Source organism: Scyliorhinus torazame, chromosome 26 (assembly GCF_047496885.1).
Source record: "Scyliorhinus torazame isolate Kashiwa2021f chromosome 26, sScyTor2.1, whole genome shotgun sequence".
Taxonomy (NCBI): Eukaryota; Metazoa; Chordata; class Chondrichthyes; order Carcharhiniformes; family Scyliorhinidae; genus Scyliorhinus; species Scyliorhinus torazame.
Window position 1 is genome coordinate 14,432,506 of NC_092732.1, and position 13,964 is coordinate 14,446,469.

The 13,964-nt window shown below is 52.9% G+C and overlaps 1 protein-coding gene across 1 annotated transcript in view; it reads left to right on the plus strand.

Annotated features, from left to right (window-relative positions):
- LOC140402904 (uncharacterized) overlaps positions 1-12,990 on the plus strand; it is a 64,435-nt gene extending 51,445 nt beyond the window's left edge. Inside the window, exons 4-5 of the transcript XR_011938182.1 lie at positions 7,161-7,543; positions 12,702-12,990. The gene's annotated coding sequence lies outside the window, so the exon portion shown is untranslated. The remainder of the gene's footprint in view (positions 1-7,160; positions 7,544-12,701) is intronic.
- The last annotated feature ends 974 nt before the right edge of the window (positions 12,991-13,964 follow it).

Below are 13,964 nucleotides of genomic sequence, written 5' to 3' on the forward strand. Positions count from 1 at the left end.
ATAGGGAGGGGTGTTGGGGCTGGAGGAGGTTACAGAGATAGGGAGGGGGTGTAGGGGTTAGAGGAGGTTACAGAGATAGGTAGGGGGTGTAGGGACTGGAGGAGATTACAGAGATAGGGAGGGGTGTAGGGGCTGGGGGAGGTTACAGAGATAGGGAGGGGGTGTAGGGGCTGGAGGAGGTTGCAGAGATAGGGAGGGGGTGGAGGGGCTGGAGGAGGTTACAGAAGGGAGGGGGTGTAGGGGCTGGACGAGGTTACTGAGATAGGGAGGGTGTGTAGGGGCTGGAGGAGGTTACTGAGATAGGGAGGGTGTGTAGGGGCTGGAGGAGGTGACAGAGATAGGGAGGGGGTGTAGGGGCTGGAGGAGGTTACAGAGATAGGGAGGGTGTGTAGGGGCAGGAGGAGGTTACTGAGATAGGGAGGGTGTGTAGGGGCTGGAGGAGGTTACTGAGATAGGGAGGGTGTGTAGGGGCTGGAGGAGGTGACAGAGATAGGGAGGGGGTGTAGGGGCTGGGGGAGGTTACAGAGATAGGGAGGGGGTGTAGGGGCTGGAGGAGGTTACAGAAGGGAGGGGGTGTAGGGGCTGGAGGAGGTTACTGAGATAGGGAGGGTGTGTAGGGGCTGGAGGAGGTTACTGAGATAGGGAGGGTGTGTAGGGGCTGGAGGAGGTGACAGAGATAGGGAGGGGGTGTAGGGGCTGGAGGAGGTTACAGAGATAGGGAGGGTGTGTAGGGGCTGGAGGAGGTGACAGAGATAGGGAGGGTGTGTAGGGGCTGGAGGAGGTTACAGAGATAGGGAGGGGGTGTAGGGGCTGGAGGAGGTTACAGAGATAGGGAGGGGGTGTAGGGGCTGGAGGAGGTTACCGAGATAGGGAGAGGGGCGGGGCTGGAGGAGGTTACTGAGATAGGGAGGGGGTGAAGGGGCTGGAGGAGGTTACAGAGATAGGGAGGGGGTGTAGGGCCTGGAGGAGGTTACAGAGATAGGGAGGGGGTGTAGGGGCTGGAGGAGGTTACAGAGATAGGGAGGGGGTGTAGGGGCTGGAGGAGGTTACAGAGATAGGGAGGGGGTGTATGGGCTGGAGGAGGTTACAGACATAGGGAGGGGGTGTAGAGGCTGGAGGAGGTTACAGAGATAGGGAGGGGGTGTAGGGGCTGGAGGAGGTTACAGAGATAGGGAGGGGGTGTAGGGGCTGGAGGAGGTTACAGAGATAGGGAGGGGGTGTAGGGGCTGGAGGAGGTTACAGAGATAGGGAGGGGGTGTAGGGGCTGGAGGAGGTTACAGAGATAGGGAGGGGGTGTAGGGGCTGGGGGAGGTTACAGAGATAGGGAGGGGGTGTAGGGGCTGGAGGAAGTTACAGAGATAGGGAGGGGGTGCAGGGGCTGGAGGAGTTTACAGAGATAGGGAGGGAGTGTAGGGGCTGGAGGAGGTTACAGAGATAGGGAGGGGGTGTAGGGGCTGGAGGAGGTTACAGAGATAGGGAGGGGGTGTAGGGGCTGGAGGAGGTTACAGAGATAGGGAGGGGGTGTAGGGGCTGGAGGAGGGTACAGGGATAGGGAGCGGGTGTAGAGGGTGTAGGAGGTTACAGAGATAGGGAGGGGGTGTAGGGGCAGGAGGAGGTTACAGAGAGACGGAGGGGGTGTAGGGGCTGGAGGAGGTTACAGTGATAGGGAGGGGGTGTAGGGGCTGGAGGAGGTTACAGAGATAGGGAGGGGGTGTCGGGGCTGGAGGAGGTTACAGAGATAGGGAGGGGGTGTAGGGGCTGGAGGAGGTTACAGAGATAGGGAGGGGGTGCAGGGGCTGGAGGAGTTTACAGAGATAGGGAGGGAGTGTAGGGGCTGGAGGAGGTTACAGAGATAGGGAGGGGGTGTAGGGGCTGGAGGAGGTTACAGAGATAGGGAGGGGGTGTAGGGGCTGGAGGAGGTTACAGAGATAGGGAGGGGGTGTAGGGGCTGGAGGAGGTTACAGAGATAGGGAGGGGGTGTAGGGGCTGGAGGAGGTTACAGAGATAGGGAGGGGGTGTAGGGGCTGGAGGAGGGTACAGAGATAGGGAGGGTGTGTAGGGGCTGGAGGAGCTTACAGAGATAGGGAGGGGTTTAGGGGGCTGGAGGAGGTTACAGAGATATGGAAAGGGTGTAGGGGCTGGAGGAGGTTACAGAGATAGGGAGGGGTGTAGGGGGCTGGAGAAGGTTACAGAGATAGGGAGGGGTGTAGGGGCTGGAGGAGGTTACAGAGATAGGGAGGGGGTGTAGGGGCTGGAGGAGGATACAGAGATAGGGAGGGGGTGTTGGGGCTGGAGGGGGTTACAGAGATAGGGAGGAGGTGTAGGGGCTGGAGGAGGTTACAGAGATAGGGAGGGGTGTTGGGGCTGGAGGAGGTTACAGAGATAGGGAGGGGGTGTAGGGGTTAGAGGAGGTTACAGAGATAGGGAGGGGGTGTCGGGGACTGGAGGAGGTTACAGAGATAGGGAGAGGGTGTAGGGGCTGGATGGGGTTACAGAGATAGGGAGGGGGTTTAGTGACTGGAGGAGGTTACAGAGATAGGGAGGGGGTGTAGGGGCTGGAGGAGGTTACAGAGATAGGGAGGGTGTGTAGGGACTGGAGGAGGTTACAGAGATAGGGAGGGGGTGTAGGGGCTGGAGGAGTTTACAGAGATAGGGAGGAGTGTAGGGGCTGGAGGAGGTTACAGAGATAGGGAGGGGGTGTAGGGGCTGGAGGAGGTTACAGAGATAGGGAGGGGGTGTAGGGGCTGGAGGAGGTTACAGATATAGGGAGGGGGTGTAGGGGCTGGAGGAGGGTACAGGGATAGGGAGGGGGTGTAGGGGCTGGATGAGGTTACAGAGATAGGGAGGGGTGTAGGGAGTGTAGGAGGTTACAGAGATAGGGAGGGGGTGTAGGGGTTGGAGGAGGTTACAGAGATAGGGAGGGGGTGTAGGGGCTGGAGAAGGTTACAGAGATAGGGAGGGGTGTAGGGGCTGGAGGAGGTTACAGAGATAGGGAGGGGGTGCAGGGGCTGGAGGAGGTTACAGAGATAGGGAGGGGGTGTAGGGGCTGGGGGAGGTTACAGAGATAGGGAGAGGGTGTAGGGGCTGGAGGAGGTTACAGAGATAGGGAGGGGGTGTAGGGGCTGGAGGAGGTTACAGAGATAGGGAGGGGGTGTAGGGGCTGGAGGAGGTTACAGAGATAGGGAGGGGGTGTAGGGGCTGGGGGAGGTGACAGATAGGGTGGGAGTGTAGGGGCTGGAGGAGGTTACAGAGAGAGGGAGGGGGTGTAGGGGCTGTAGGAGGTTACAGGGTTAGGGAGTGGGTGTAGGGGCTGGAGGAGGTTACAGAGATAGGGAGGGGGTGTAGGGAATGGAGGATGTTACAGGGATAGGGAGGGGGTGTAGGGGGCTGGAGGAGGTGACAGAGATAGGGAGGGGGTGTAGGGGCTGGAGGAGGTTACAGAGATAGGGAGGGGGTGTAGGGGCTGGAGGAGGTTACAGAGATAGGGAGGGGGTGTAGGGGGCTGGAGGAGATTACAGAGATAGGGAGGGGGTGTAGCGGATGGAGGGAGTTACAGAGATAGGGAGGAGGTGTAGGGGATGGTGGAGGTTACAGAGATAGGGAGGGGTGTAGGGGGCTGGAGGAGGTGCCAGAGATAGGGAGGGGGTGTAGGGGCTGGAGGAGGTTACAGAGATAGGGAGAGGGTCTAGGGGCTGGAGGAGGTTACAGAGATAGGGAGGGGTGTAGGGGCTGGAGGGACGTGACAGAGATAGGGAGGGGTTGTAGGGGCTGGAGGAGGTTACAGAGATAGGGAGGGGGTGTAGGGGCTGGAGGAGGTTACAGAGATAGGTAGGGGGTGTAGGGACTGGAGGAGATTACAGAGATAGGGAGGGGTGTAGGGGCTGGGGGAGGTTACAGAGATAGGGAGGGGGTGTAGGGGCTGGAGGAGGTTACAGAGATAGGAAGGGGGTGTAGGGGCTGGAGGAGGTTACAGAAGGGAGGGGGTGTAGGGGCTGGAGGAGGTTACTGAGATAGGGAGGGTGTGTAGGGGCTGGAGGAGGTTACTGAGATAGGGAGGGTGTGTAGGGGCTGGAGGAGGTGACAGAGATAGGGGGTGTAGGGGCTGGAGGAGGTTACAGATAGGGAGGGTGTGTAGGGGCTGGAGGAGGTGACAGAGATAGGGAGGGTGTGTAGGGGCTGGAGGAGGTTACAGAGATAGGGAGGGGGTGTAGGGGCTGGAGGAGGTTACAGAGATAGGGAGGGGGTGTAGGGGCTGGAGGAGGTTACCGAGATAGGGAGAGGGGCGGGGCTGGAGGAGGTTACTGAGATATGGAGGGGATGAAGGGGCTGGAGGAGGTTACAGAGATAGGGAGGGGGTGTAGGGCCTGGAGGAGGTTACAGAGATAGGGAGGGGGCGTAGGGGCTGGAGGAGGTTACAGAGATAGGGAGGGGGTGTAGGGGCTGGAGGAGGTTACAGAGATAGGGAGGGGGTGTAGGGGCTGGAGGAGGTTACAGAGATAGGGAGGGGGTGTAGGGACTGGAGGAGGTTACAGAGATAGGGAGGGGGTGTAGGGGCTGGAGGAGGTTACAGAGATAGGGAGGGGGTGTAGGGACTGGAGGAGGTTACAGAGATAGGGAGGGGGTGTAGGGGCTGGACGAGGTTACAGACATAGGGAGGGGGTGTAGAGGCTGGAGGAGGTTACAGTGATAGGGAGGGGGTGTAGGGACTGGAAGAGGTTACAGAGATAGGGAGGGGGTGTAGGGGCTGGACGAGGTTACAGAGATAGGGAGGGGGTGTAGGGGCTGGACGAGGTTACAGAGATAGGGAGGGGGTGTAGGGGCTGGAGGAGGTGACAGAGATAGGGAGGGGGTGTAGGGGCTGGAGGAGGTTACAGAGATAGGGAGGGGGTGTAGGAGCAGAGGAGGTTACAGAGATAGGGAGGGGGTGTAGGGGCTGGGGGAGGTTACAGAGATAGGGAGGGGGTGTAGGGGCTGGAGGAGGTTACAGAGATAGGGAGGGGGTGTAGGAGCAGAGGAGGTTACAGAGATAGGGAGGGGGTGTAGGGGCTGGACGAGGTTACAGAGATAGGGAGGGGGTGTAGGGGCTGGACGAGGTTACAGAGATAGGGAGGGGGTGTAGGGGCTGGAGGAGGTGACAGAGATAGGGAGGGGGTGTAGGGGCTGGAGGAGGTTACAGAGATAGGGAGGGGGTGTAGGAGCAGAGGAGGTTACAGAGATAGGGAGGGGGTGTAGGGGCTGGGGGAGGTTACAGAGATAGGGAGGGGGTGTAGGGGCTGGAGGAGGTTACAGAGATAGGGAGGGGGTGTAGGGGCTGGAGGAGGTTACAGAGATAGGGAGGGGGTGTAGGGGCTGCAGGAGGTTACAGAGATAGGGAGGGGGTGTAGGGGCTGGACGAGGTTACAGAGATAGGGAGGGGGTGTAGGGGCTGGAGGAGGTTACAGAGATAGGGAGGGGGTGTAGGGGCTGGAGGAGGTGACATAGATAGGGAGGGGGTGTCGGGGCTGGAGGAGGTTACAGAGATAGGGAGGGGGTGTCGGGGCTGGAGGAGGTGACATAGATAGGGAGGGGGTGTAGGGGCTGGAGGAGGTTACAGAGATAGGGAGGGGGTGTAGGGGCTGGAGGAGGTTACAGAAGGGAGGGGGTGTAGGGGCTGGAGGAGGTTACTGAGATAGGGAGGGTGTGTAGGGGCTGGAGGAGGTTACTGAGATAGGGAGGGTGTGTAGGGGCTGGAGGAGGTGACAGAGATAGGGGGTGTAGGGGCTGGAGGAGGTTACAGATAGGGAGGGTGTGTAGGGGCTGGAGGAGGTGACAGAGATAGGGAGGGTGTGTAGGGGCTGGAGGAGGTTACAGAGATAGGGAGGGGGTGTAGGGGCTGGAGGAGGTTACAGAGATAGGGAGGGGGTGTAGGGGCTGGAGGAGGTTACCGAGATAGGGAGAGGGGCGGGGCTGGAGGAGGTTACTGAGATAGGGAGGGGGTGAAGGGGCTGGAGGAGGTTACAGAGATAGGGAGGGGGTGTAGGGCCTGGAGGAGGTTACAGAGATAGGGAGGGGGCGTAGGGGCTGGTGGAGGTTACAGAGATAGGGAGGGGGTGTAGGGGCTGGAGGAGGTTACAGAGATAGGGAGGGGGTGTAGGGGCTGGAGGAGGTTACAGAGATAGGGAGGGGGTGTAGGGACTGGAGGAGGTTACAGAGATAGGGAGGGGGTGTAGGGGCTGGAGGAGGTTACAGAGATAGGGAGGGGGTGTAGGGACTGGAGGAGGTTACAGAGATAGGGAGGGGGTGTAGGGGCTGGACGAGGTTACAGACATAGGGAGGGGGTGTAGAGGCTGGAGGAGGTTACAGTGATAGGGAGGGGGTGTAGGGGCTGGAGGAGGTTACAGAGATAGGGAGGGGGTGTAGGGGCTGGACGAGGTTACAGAGATAGGGAGGGGGTGTAGGGGCTGGACGAGGTTACAGAGATAGGGAGGGGGTGTAGGGGCTGGAGGAGGTGACAGAGATAGGGAGGGGGTGTAGGGGCTGGAGGAGGTTACAGAGATAGGGAGGGGGTGTAGGAGCAGAGGAGGTTACAGAGATAGGGAGGGGGTGTAGGGGCTGGGGGAGGTTACAGAGATAGGGAGGGGGTGTAGGGGCTGGAGGAGGTTACAGAGATAGGGAGGGGGTGTAGGGGCTGGAGGAGGTTACAGAGATAGGGAGGGGGTGTAGGGGCTGGAGGAGGTTACAGAGATAGGGAGGGGGTGTAGGGGCTGGACGAGGTTACAGAGATAGGGAGGGGGTGTAGGGGCTGGAGGAGGTTACAGAGATAGGGAGGGGGTGTAGGGGCTGGAGGAGGTGACATAGATAGGGAGGGGGTGTCGGGGCTGGAGGAGGTTACAGAGATAGGGAGGGGGTGTCGGGGCTGGAGGAGGTGACATAGATAGGGAGGGGGTGTAGGGGCTGGAGGAGGTTACAGAGATAGGGAGGGGGTGTAGGGGCTGGAGGAGGTGACATAGATAGGGAGGGGATGTTGACCTCTCTCGATCCAGACTGATTGACGTGCCGTGGCCTACCTTATTTCAGCAATACTTCAGATTTGTGACATCTCGGATTTCATTTTGAATGACCACTTTTGTCGTTTACCTTGATTTTGAATGTAACCTACGTTTTTATTTCTACAATTCTAGTGTATCCTTTCAAAATTCTGTTGCTGCACCTGGTGCAAGTTGGCATCTTATTTTGCATGTGGCCGTCTGGCTCCGGGCCATAGCACTCGATCTGCCGATGTGGAATGCGGAACAATGCCAAATGAATTAATCCGGCAATGGATCACTCATCAGAAAGAACAGAATAAACTGTTCACCAGGTTATATTCAGGGGGAGACATCCAGTCTGCCTCGTGTATTAAAGCTGCGAATTGACCCATTCTGCACTCAGAGCTCTTCTACCGCAATCGCCTGTCGCTGGGTCTGAGCAATTCAGTGGCTGACAATGAAACGTCTGTCTTTAATCCTTGGCTTCCTGCTGCTGACTAAGTCTATCGCTGCTGGAGGCCATGCTCGGAATAGAGGTTATTTATGTTTTTTCTATCGTTTCCGCTTTGTAACTTCATTTTGAGATTGTAAAAAACAGGGGAATTGTTGTTTGAATTCACTCCCACATGTGAAGTTCCTCATTGTTCAGCGACCTCTTGAAGAACAGAAACAATTTCAAGTGTTGAGTTGTGATAAAAGCAGAGAGACCACGGAGTTCAAAGTGCTCCGATTATGACCTTGTTCGCTCGTGTCAGATTTGGAAGGTGCGCTGCATTCGGTGTCAGGGCATATAACCCAGGCTCTGGATTACAAAAACAAAGAACATTACAGCACAGGAACAGGCCCTTCGACCCTCCCAGCCTGCGCGGATCCTTTATCTAAACCTGTCTTCTATTTTCCAAGGATCTACTTTCCTCTGTTCCTCGCCCATTCATATATCTGTCTAGATGTATCTTCAATTATGCTATTGTGCCCGTCTCTACCACCTCCACTGGAAAAGACTTCCAGGCACCCACCACCCTCTGCATAAAAAGCTTTCGATGCACATCTCCCTTAAACTTTCCCCCTCTCACCTTGAAATCGTGACCCCTATGTAATTGACACCCCCACTCTTGGAAAAAATCTTGTTGCTATCCACCCTGTCCATACCTCCCATAATTCTGTAGACCTCAACCTCCGTCTTTCCAACGAAAACAATCCTAATCTACCTTTCTTCATAGCTAGCACCCTCCATACCAGGCAACATCCTGGTGAACCTCCTCTGCACCCTCTCTAAAGCATCCACATCCTTCTGGTAATGTGGCGACCAGAACTGCACGCAGTATTCCAAATGTGGCCTAACCAAAGTCCTATACAACTGTAACATGACCTGCCGACTCTTGTACTCAATACCCCGTCCGATGAAGGCAAGCATGCTGTATGCCTTCTTGACCACTCTATAGACCTGCGTTACCACCTTCAGGGTACAATGGGCCTGAACTCCCAGATCTCTCTGTACATCAATTTTCCCCAGGACTCTTCCATTGAACATATAGTCCGCTCTTGAATGAGATCTTCCAAAATGCATCACCTCGCATTTGCCCGGATTCAACTCCATCTGCCATTTCGCTGCCCAACTCTCCAATCTATCCATATTTTGCTGTATTTTCTGACAGTCCTGCTCGCTATTTGCAACTCCACCAACCTTAGTATCATCTGCAAATTTGCTAATCAGACCACCTATACCTTCGTCCAGATCATTTATGTGTATCACAAACAACAGTGGTCCGAGCACGTATACCTGTGGAACACCACTGGTCACGTTTTTCGAGTTTGAGACACTCCCTTCCACCACTACTCTCTGTCTCCTGTTGCCCAGCCAGTCCTTTATCCATCTAGCGAGTACAACCTGAACCCCATACGACTTCACTTTTTCCATCAACCTGCCATGGGAAACTTTATCAAACGCCTTCCTGAAGTCCATGTATATGACATCTACAGCCCTTCCCTCATCAATTAATTTTGTCACTTCCTCAAAGAATTCTATTAGGTTTGTAAGACATGACCTTCCCTGCACAAAACCATGCTGCCTATCACTGATAAGTCTATTTTCTTCCAAATGTGAACAGATCCTACCCCTCAGTGTCTCCAACAGTTTGCCTACCACTGACGTCAAGCTCACAGGTCTATAATTCCCTGGATTATCCCTGCTACCCTTCTTAAGCAAAGGGACAACATGAGCAATTCTCCAGTCCTCCGGTACCTCACCCGCGTTCAAGGATGCTGCAAAGGTATCTGTTGAGGCCCCAACTATTTCTTCCCTCGCTTCCCTCAGTAACCTGGGATAGATCCCATCCGGACCTGGGGACTTGTCCACCTTAATGTCTTTTAGAATATCGAAAACTTTCCCCTTCCTTATGCTGACTTGACCTAGAGTATTTAAACATCCATCCCTAGCCTCAACATCCGTCATGTCCCTCTCCTTGGTGAATACCGATGCAAAGTACTCATTAAGAATCTCACCCATTTCCTCTAACTCCACGCATAAATTCCCTCTTTTGTCTTTGAGTGGGCCAATCCTTTCTCTAGTTACCCTCTTACTCCTTATATACGTATAAAAGGCTTTGGGATTTTCCTTAACCCTGTTAGCCAAAGATATTTCATGACCCCTTTTAGCCCTCTTTATTGCGCGTTTGAGATTTGTCCTACTTTCCCGATATTCCTCCAAAGCTTCATCAGATTTAAGTCGCCTAGATCTTTTGTATACTTCCTTTTTCATCTTAGCTAGTCTCACAATTCCACCCGTCATCCATGGTTCCCTAATCTTGCCATTTCTATCCCTCATTTTCACAGGGACATGTCTGTCCTGCACTCTAATCAACCTTTCCTTAAAAGACTTCCACATTTCAAATGTGGATTTACTCTTGAACAGCTGCTCCCAATCCACATTCCCTAGCTCCTTCAGAAATGTATTATACTTGACCTTTCCCTAATTTAACACTCTTCCTTTAGGAGCACTCTCGTCTTTGTCCATGAGTATTCTAAAACTTACGCAATTGTGATCGCTATTCCCAAAGTAATCACCGACTGAAACTTCAACCACCTGGCCGGGATCATTCCCCAATACCAGGTCCAGTATGGCCCCTTCCCGAGTTGGACTATTTAGATACTGCTCTAAAAAAAACCTCTCCTGGATGCTCCTTACAAATTCTGCTCCATCTACGCCTCCAACACTACATGAGTCCCATTCAATGTTGGGGAAGTTAAAATCTCCCATCACAACCACCCTATTGCTCCTTCATTTTTCTATAATCTGTCTACATATTTGTACCTCTACTTCACGCTCGCTTTTGGGAGGCCTGTAGTAAAGTCCCAACAATGTTACTGCACCCTTCCTATTTCTTCGCTCTACCCATATTGCCTCAGTGCTCGAATCCTCCATCGTGCCCTCCATAATCACAGCTGTGATATCATCTCTGACCAGTAATGCAACTCCTCCACCCCTTTTACCTCCCTCTCTATCCCTCCTGAAGCATCTATACCCTGGGATATTTAGTTGCCAGTCTTGCCCTTCCCTCAACCAAGTCTCAGTAATACCAATAACATCATATTTCCAGGTACTAATCCAAGCCCTAAGTTCATCTGCCTTACCTGCTACACTTCTCGCATTGGAACAAATGCACCTCAGACCACCTGTCCCGTTGCGTTCATCATCTCTTCCCTGCCTACTCTTCCCCTTAGTCACATTGAGTTTATTATCTAGTACCTCACTGGCTTTAGTTGCTGCCTCTTTACTGACCTCGAACTTCCGAATCTGGTTCCCATCCCCCTGCCACATTCGTTTAAACCCTTCCCAACAGTGTTAGTAAAAGCAGCCCCGAGGAAATTGGTTCCAGTCCTGCCCAAGTGTAGACCATCCGATTTGTAATGGTCCCACCGCCCCCAGAACCGGTTCCAATGTCCCAAAAATCTGATTCCCTCCCTCCTGCACCATCTCTCAAGCCACGTATTCATTCTGACTATTCTTGAATTTCTCCTCTGACTGTCTCGTGGCACTGGTAGCAATCCTGAGATTACTCCCTTTGAGGTCCTACTTTTGAACTTGTCCTCTAACTGCCTAAATCCTGATTGTAGGACCTCATCCCGTTTTTTACCTATATCGTTGGTGCCGACATGCACCACGACAACTGGCTGTTCATCCTCCCCCTTCAGTATGTCCTGCAGCCGATCTGAGACATCCCTGACCCGTGCACCCGGGAGGCAACATACCATTCGGGAGTCTCGTTTTCGACCACAGAAACGCCTGTCTACTCCCCTTACGGTTGAATCCCCTAAGACTATAGCCCTGCCAGTCTTTTTCCCGCCCTTCTGTGCAGCAGAGCCAGCCACGGGGCCATGAGCCTGGCTACTACTGCCTTCCCCTGGTGAGTCATCTCCCCCAATTGTATCTAAAACGGTATACCTGTTTTGGAGGGAGATGACCGCAGGGGACACCTGCACTTCCTTCCTGCTCTTTCTCTGCATTTTGGTCACCCATTTCCTGCCTCCCTTACCAATCCTAATATGCGGTGTGAGCAACTCACTGAACGTGCTATCCACGACCTCCTCAGCATCGCGGATGCTCCAAAGTGAGTCCATCCGCAGCTCCAGAGCCGTCATGCGGTCTAACAGGAGCTACAGCTGGACACACCTCCCACACATGAAGGAGTCAGGGGCATAGGCCGCGTCCCTGAACTCCCACATTAAGCAAGAGGAGCATAACGTGGGTCTGGGATCTCTTGCCATTTTTACACTCCCAACAGTATTTTTTTAATTTAAAAAAAATTTGCTCCCTTCTCAGCAAGCACTCACTCAGCAACCACTGCGCCCCGCACGATAACACCTCAGGCAAAAGAAAAACTACATACCATTCACAGCCAATCACTTACCTGCAGGCTGTGACGTCACGGTTCAACTTATTTCTACTTCTAATTGTCCTTGAGTCTCCCTCTTGATTTTCACTCGGTTGGGACCCTTACTGTGATTGTCTTTTTTTTTTGGTTAGAGGAGGGGGTAGGGAGGGAAACACTGAAGAAGTGTTTCGGCTTAACTGTCACTTGAAAACAGCTCCTCCATAAACCACCTTTTGGAGGCAGTGACCGCAATGCACTGATGCAAATTTTCCCCGCAACAGCCAATCAGCAGCTCCGCTCTACTGCCCTCTGCTGGATGCTTGCCTTGACTTGAACACCTAGGGTGCCTTGCTCACGTACACTTTCTGGATTCAGTGGCCACAATGTACGGATGCACATTTTCCCCACAACAGCCAATCAGCAGCTCCACTCTATTTCCCTCTGCTGGACAGTCCTGGTTAAGAGCTTAACAACGTTTTTCACGTCGAAATTCTCGCCAATAAGCAGCCTGTAATCCCGCTAATACCCATCCTGGCGGGCGGAAACACGAGGGAAGATTCCTGTTCAGACATAAAGCAGAGACAAATCAGAGAGAATCGTTCCTAGATCATCATAATTAAAAGTAAGGTCGCCGGTTTTCTATCTGATCATTTGTGTAATTAGACTTGCGGATTGACTTTGTAAATACATTGTACAAGTTCAGAAATATTCTGCTGCCCAGAGTCATCCCTCATATCGCTGAAAATCGTTGTTTTTGCTGTTTGTTCTCTGACCCTCGGTGTACAGAATAATCACTCATTTTCTTCCCCATTCCCTGTTTCAGCATTGTCCTCCAAATGGTGTGATTTACCCAATACAATATGTCGCATTGGTGTCTGTGAATCAGACGAATCTACATTTGACGGATATTGCAGTAGTCACTTGGTCTGCTGCAGATTGATCGAGGAGAGGGTTCTCTAATGTCCGATTCCAACCCCTCAGGCCTCAAACTTCAATGCTAAACCTTCATCCCCGAAGCAAACTCGATTTGATTGTTCAGGTGTCTTCACCTGGACCTGTGTTGCTCCAGTCTCAGCAATGCTTTGAACTCAGAAATAAAAATTACAGCATCATCTCAATGTGTTGTTTTACATTTAGAGCTGGATTTAGGTACCAATTATGCGAACGTGAATGAGGAAGAAAGAAGCAATTAAAACTAAAGAGTTCCGACAAATATTCTATTGCACCAAGTGTCCTAAAGTTCCGAATCCATTTTTGTAAAGAAGACATTGTTAATGCGCATGTCCTACATGGTCACCAATCTGATGGTTCTTTGCTCAGTTTACCTGCTTTAAGATTCGACCTCATCCTCCCTCCGAGTTCACTGTTCTCATAGACATAGACATAGAACATACAGAGCAGAAGGAGGCCATTCGGCCCATCGAGTCGGCACCGACCCACTTAAGCCCTCACTTCCACCCTATCCCCGTAACCCAATAACCCCTCCTAACCTTTTTTGGTCACTAAGGGACAATTTAGCGCGGCCAATCCACCTAACCTGCACATCTTTGGACTGAGGAAGGAAACCGGAGCACCCGGAGGAAACCCACGCAGACACGGGGAGAACGTGCAGACTCCGCACAGACAGCGACCCAGCGGGGAATCGAACCTGGGACCCTGGCGCTGTGAAGCCACAGTGCTATCCCTAATTGGAAAGAAATATACAAGTATAAGAATTATAAGACAAACATCAGTAATATGAGTAGAAGCTTCCATTGTTGCTCCAAGGAAGCTTGCACACGCTTCTCCCTCTTTCATTCGGCACAGTGAAATAAAAACAAAACACGGATAAAAACGTTGCAAACTGAATGTTCGACTCCATTCAGGGAGGTTTTTGGTTCATTTCTTAAATGATCTGTTTCTGTGCAGGTGATTTTCAGGATCTAATTGTCATCAAAACCTCTGCTGCCCATAGTATCGGTTTAAATGTACTTCCCCCTTATTTAAACGTCCAATACGTTGACTTCACTTTGAAAGTCCACCTTTCACAATCTGCAGAACTTTCATGTTTTCTTCAAGGCGAATATTTTGTTTAGAAATAAAGCGA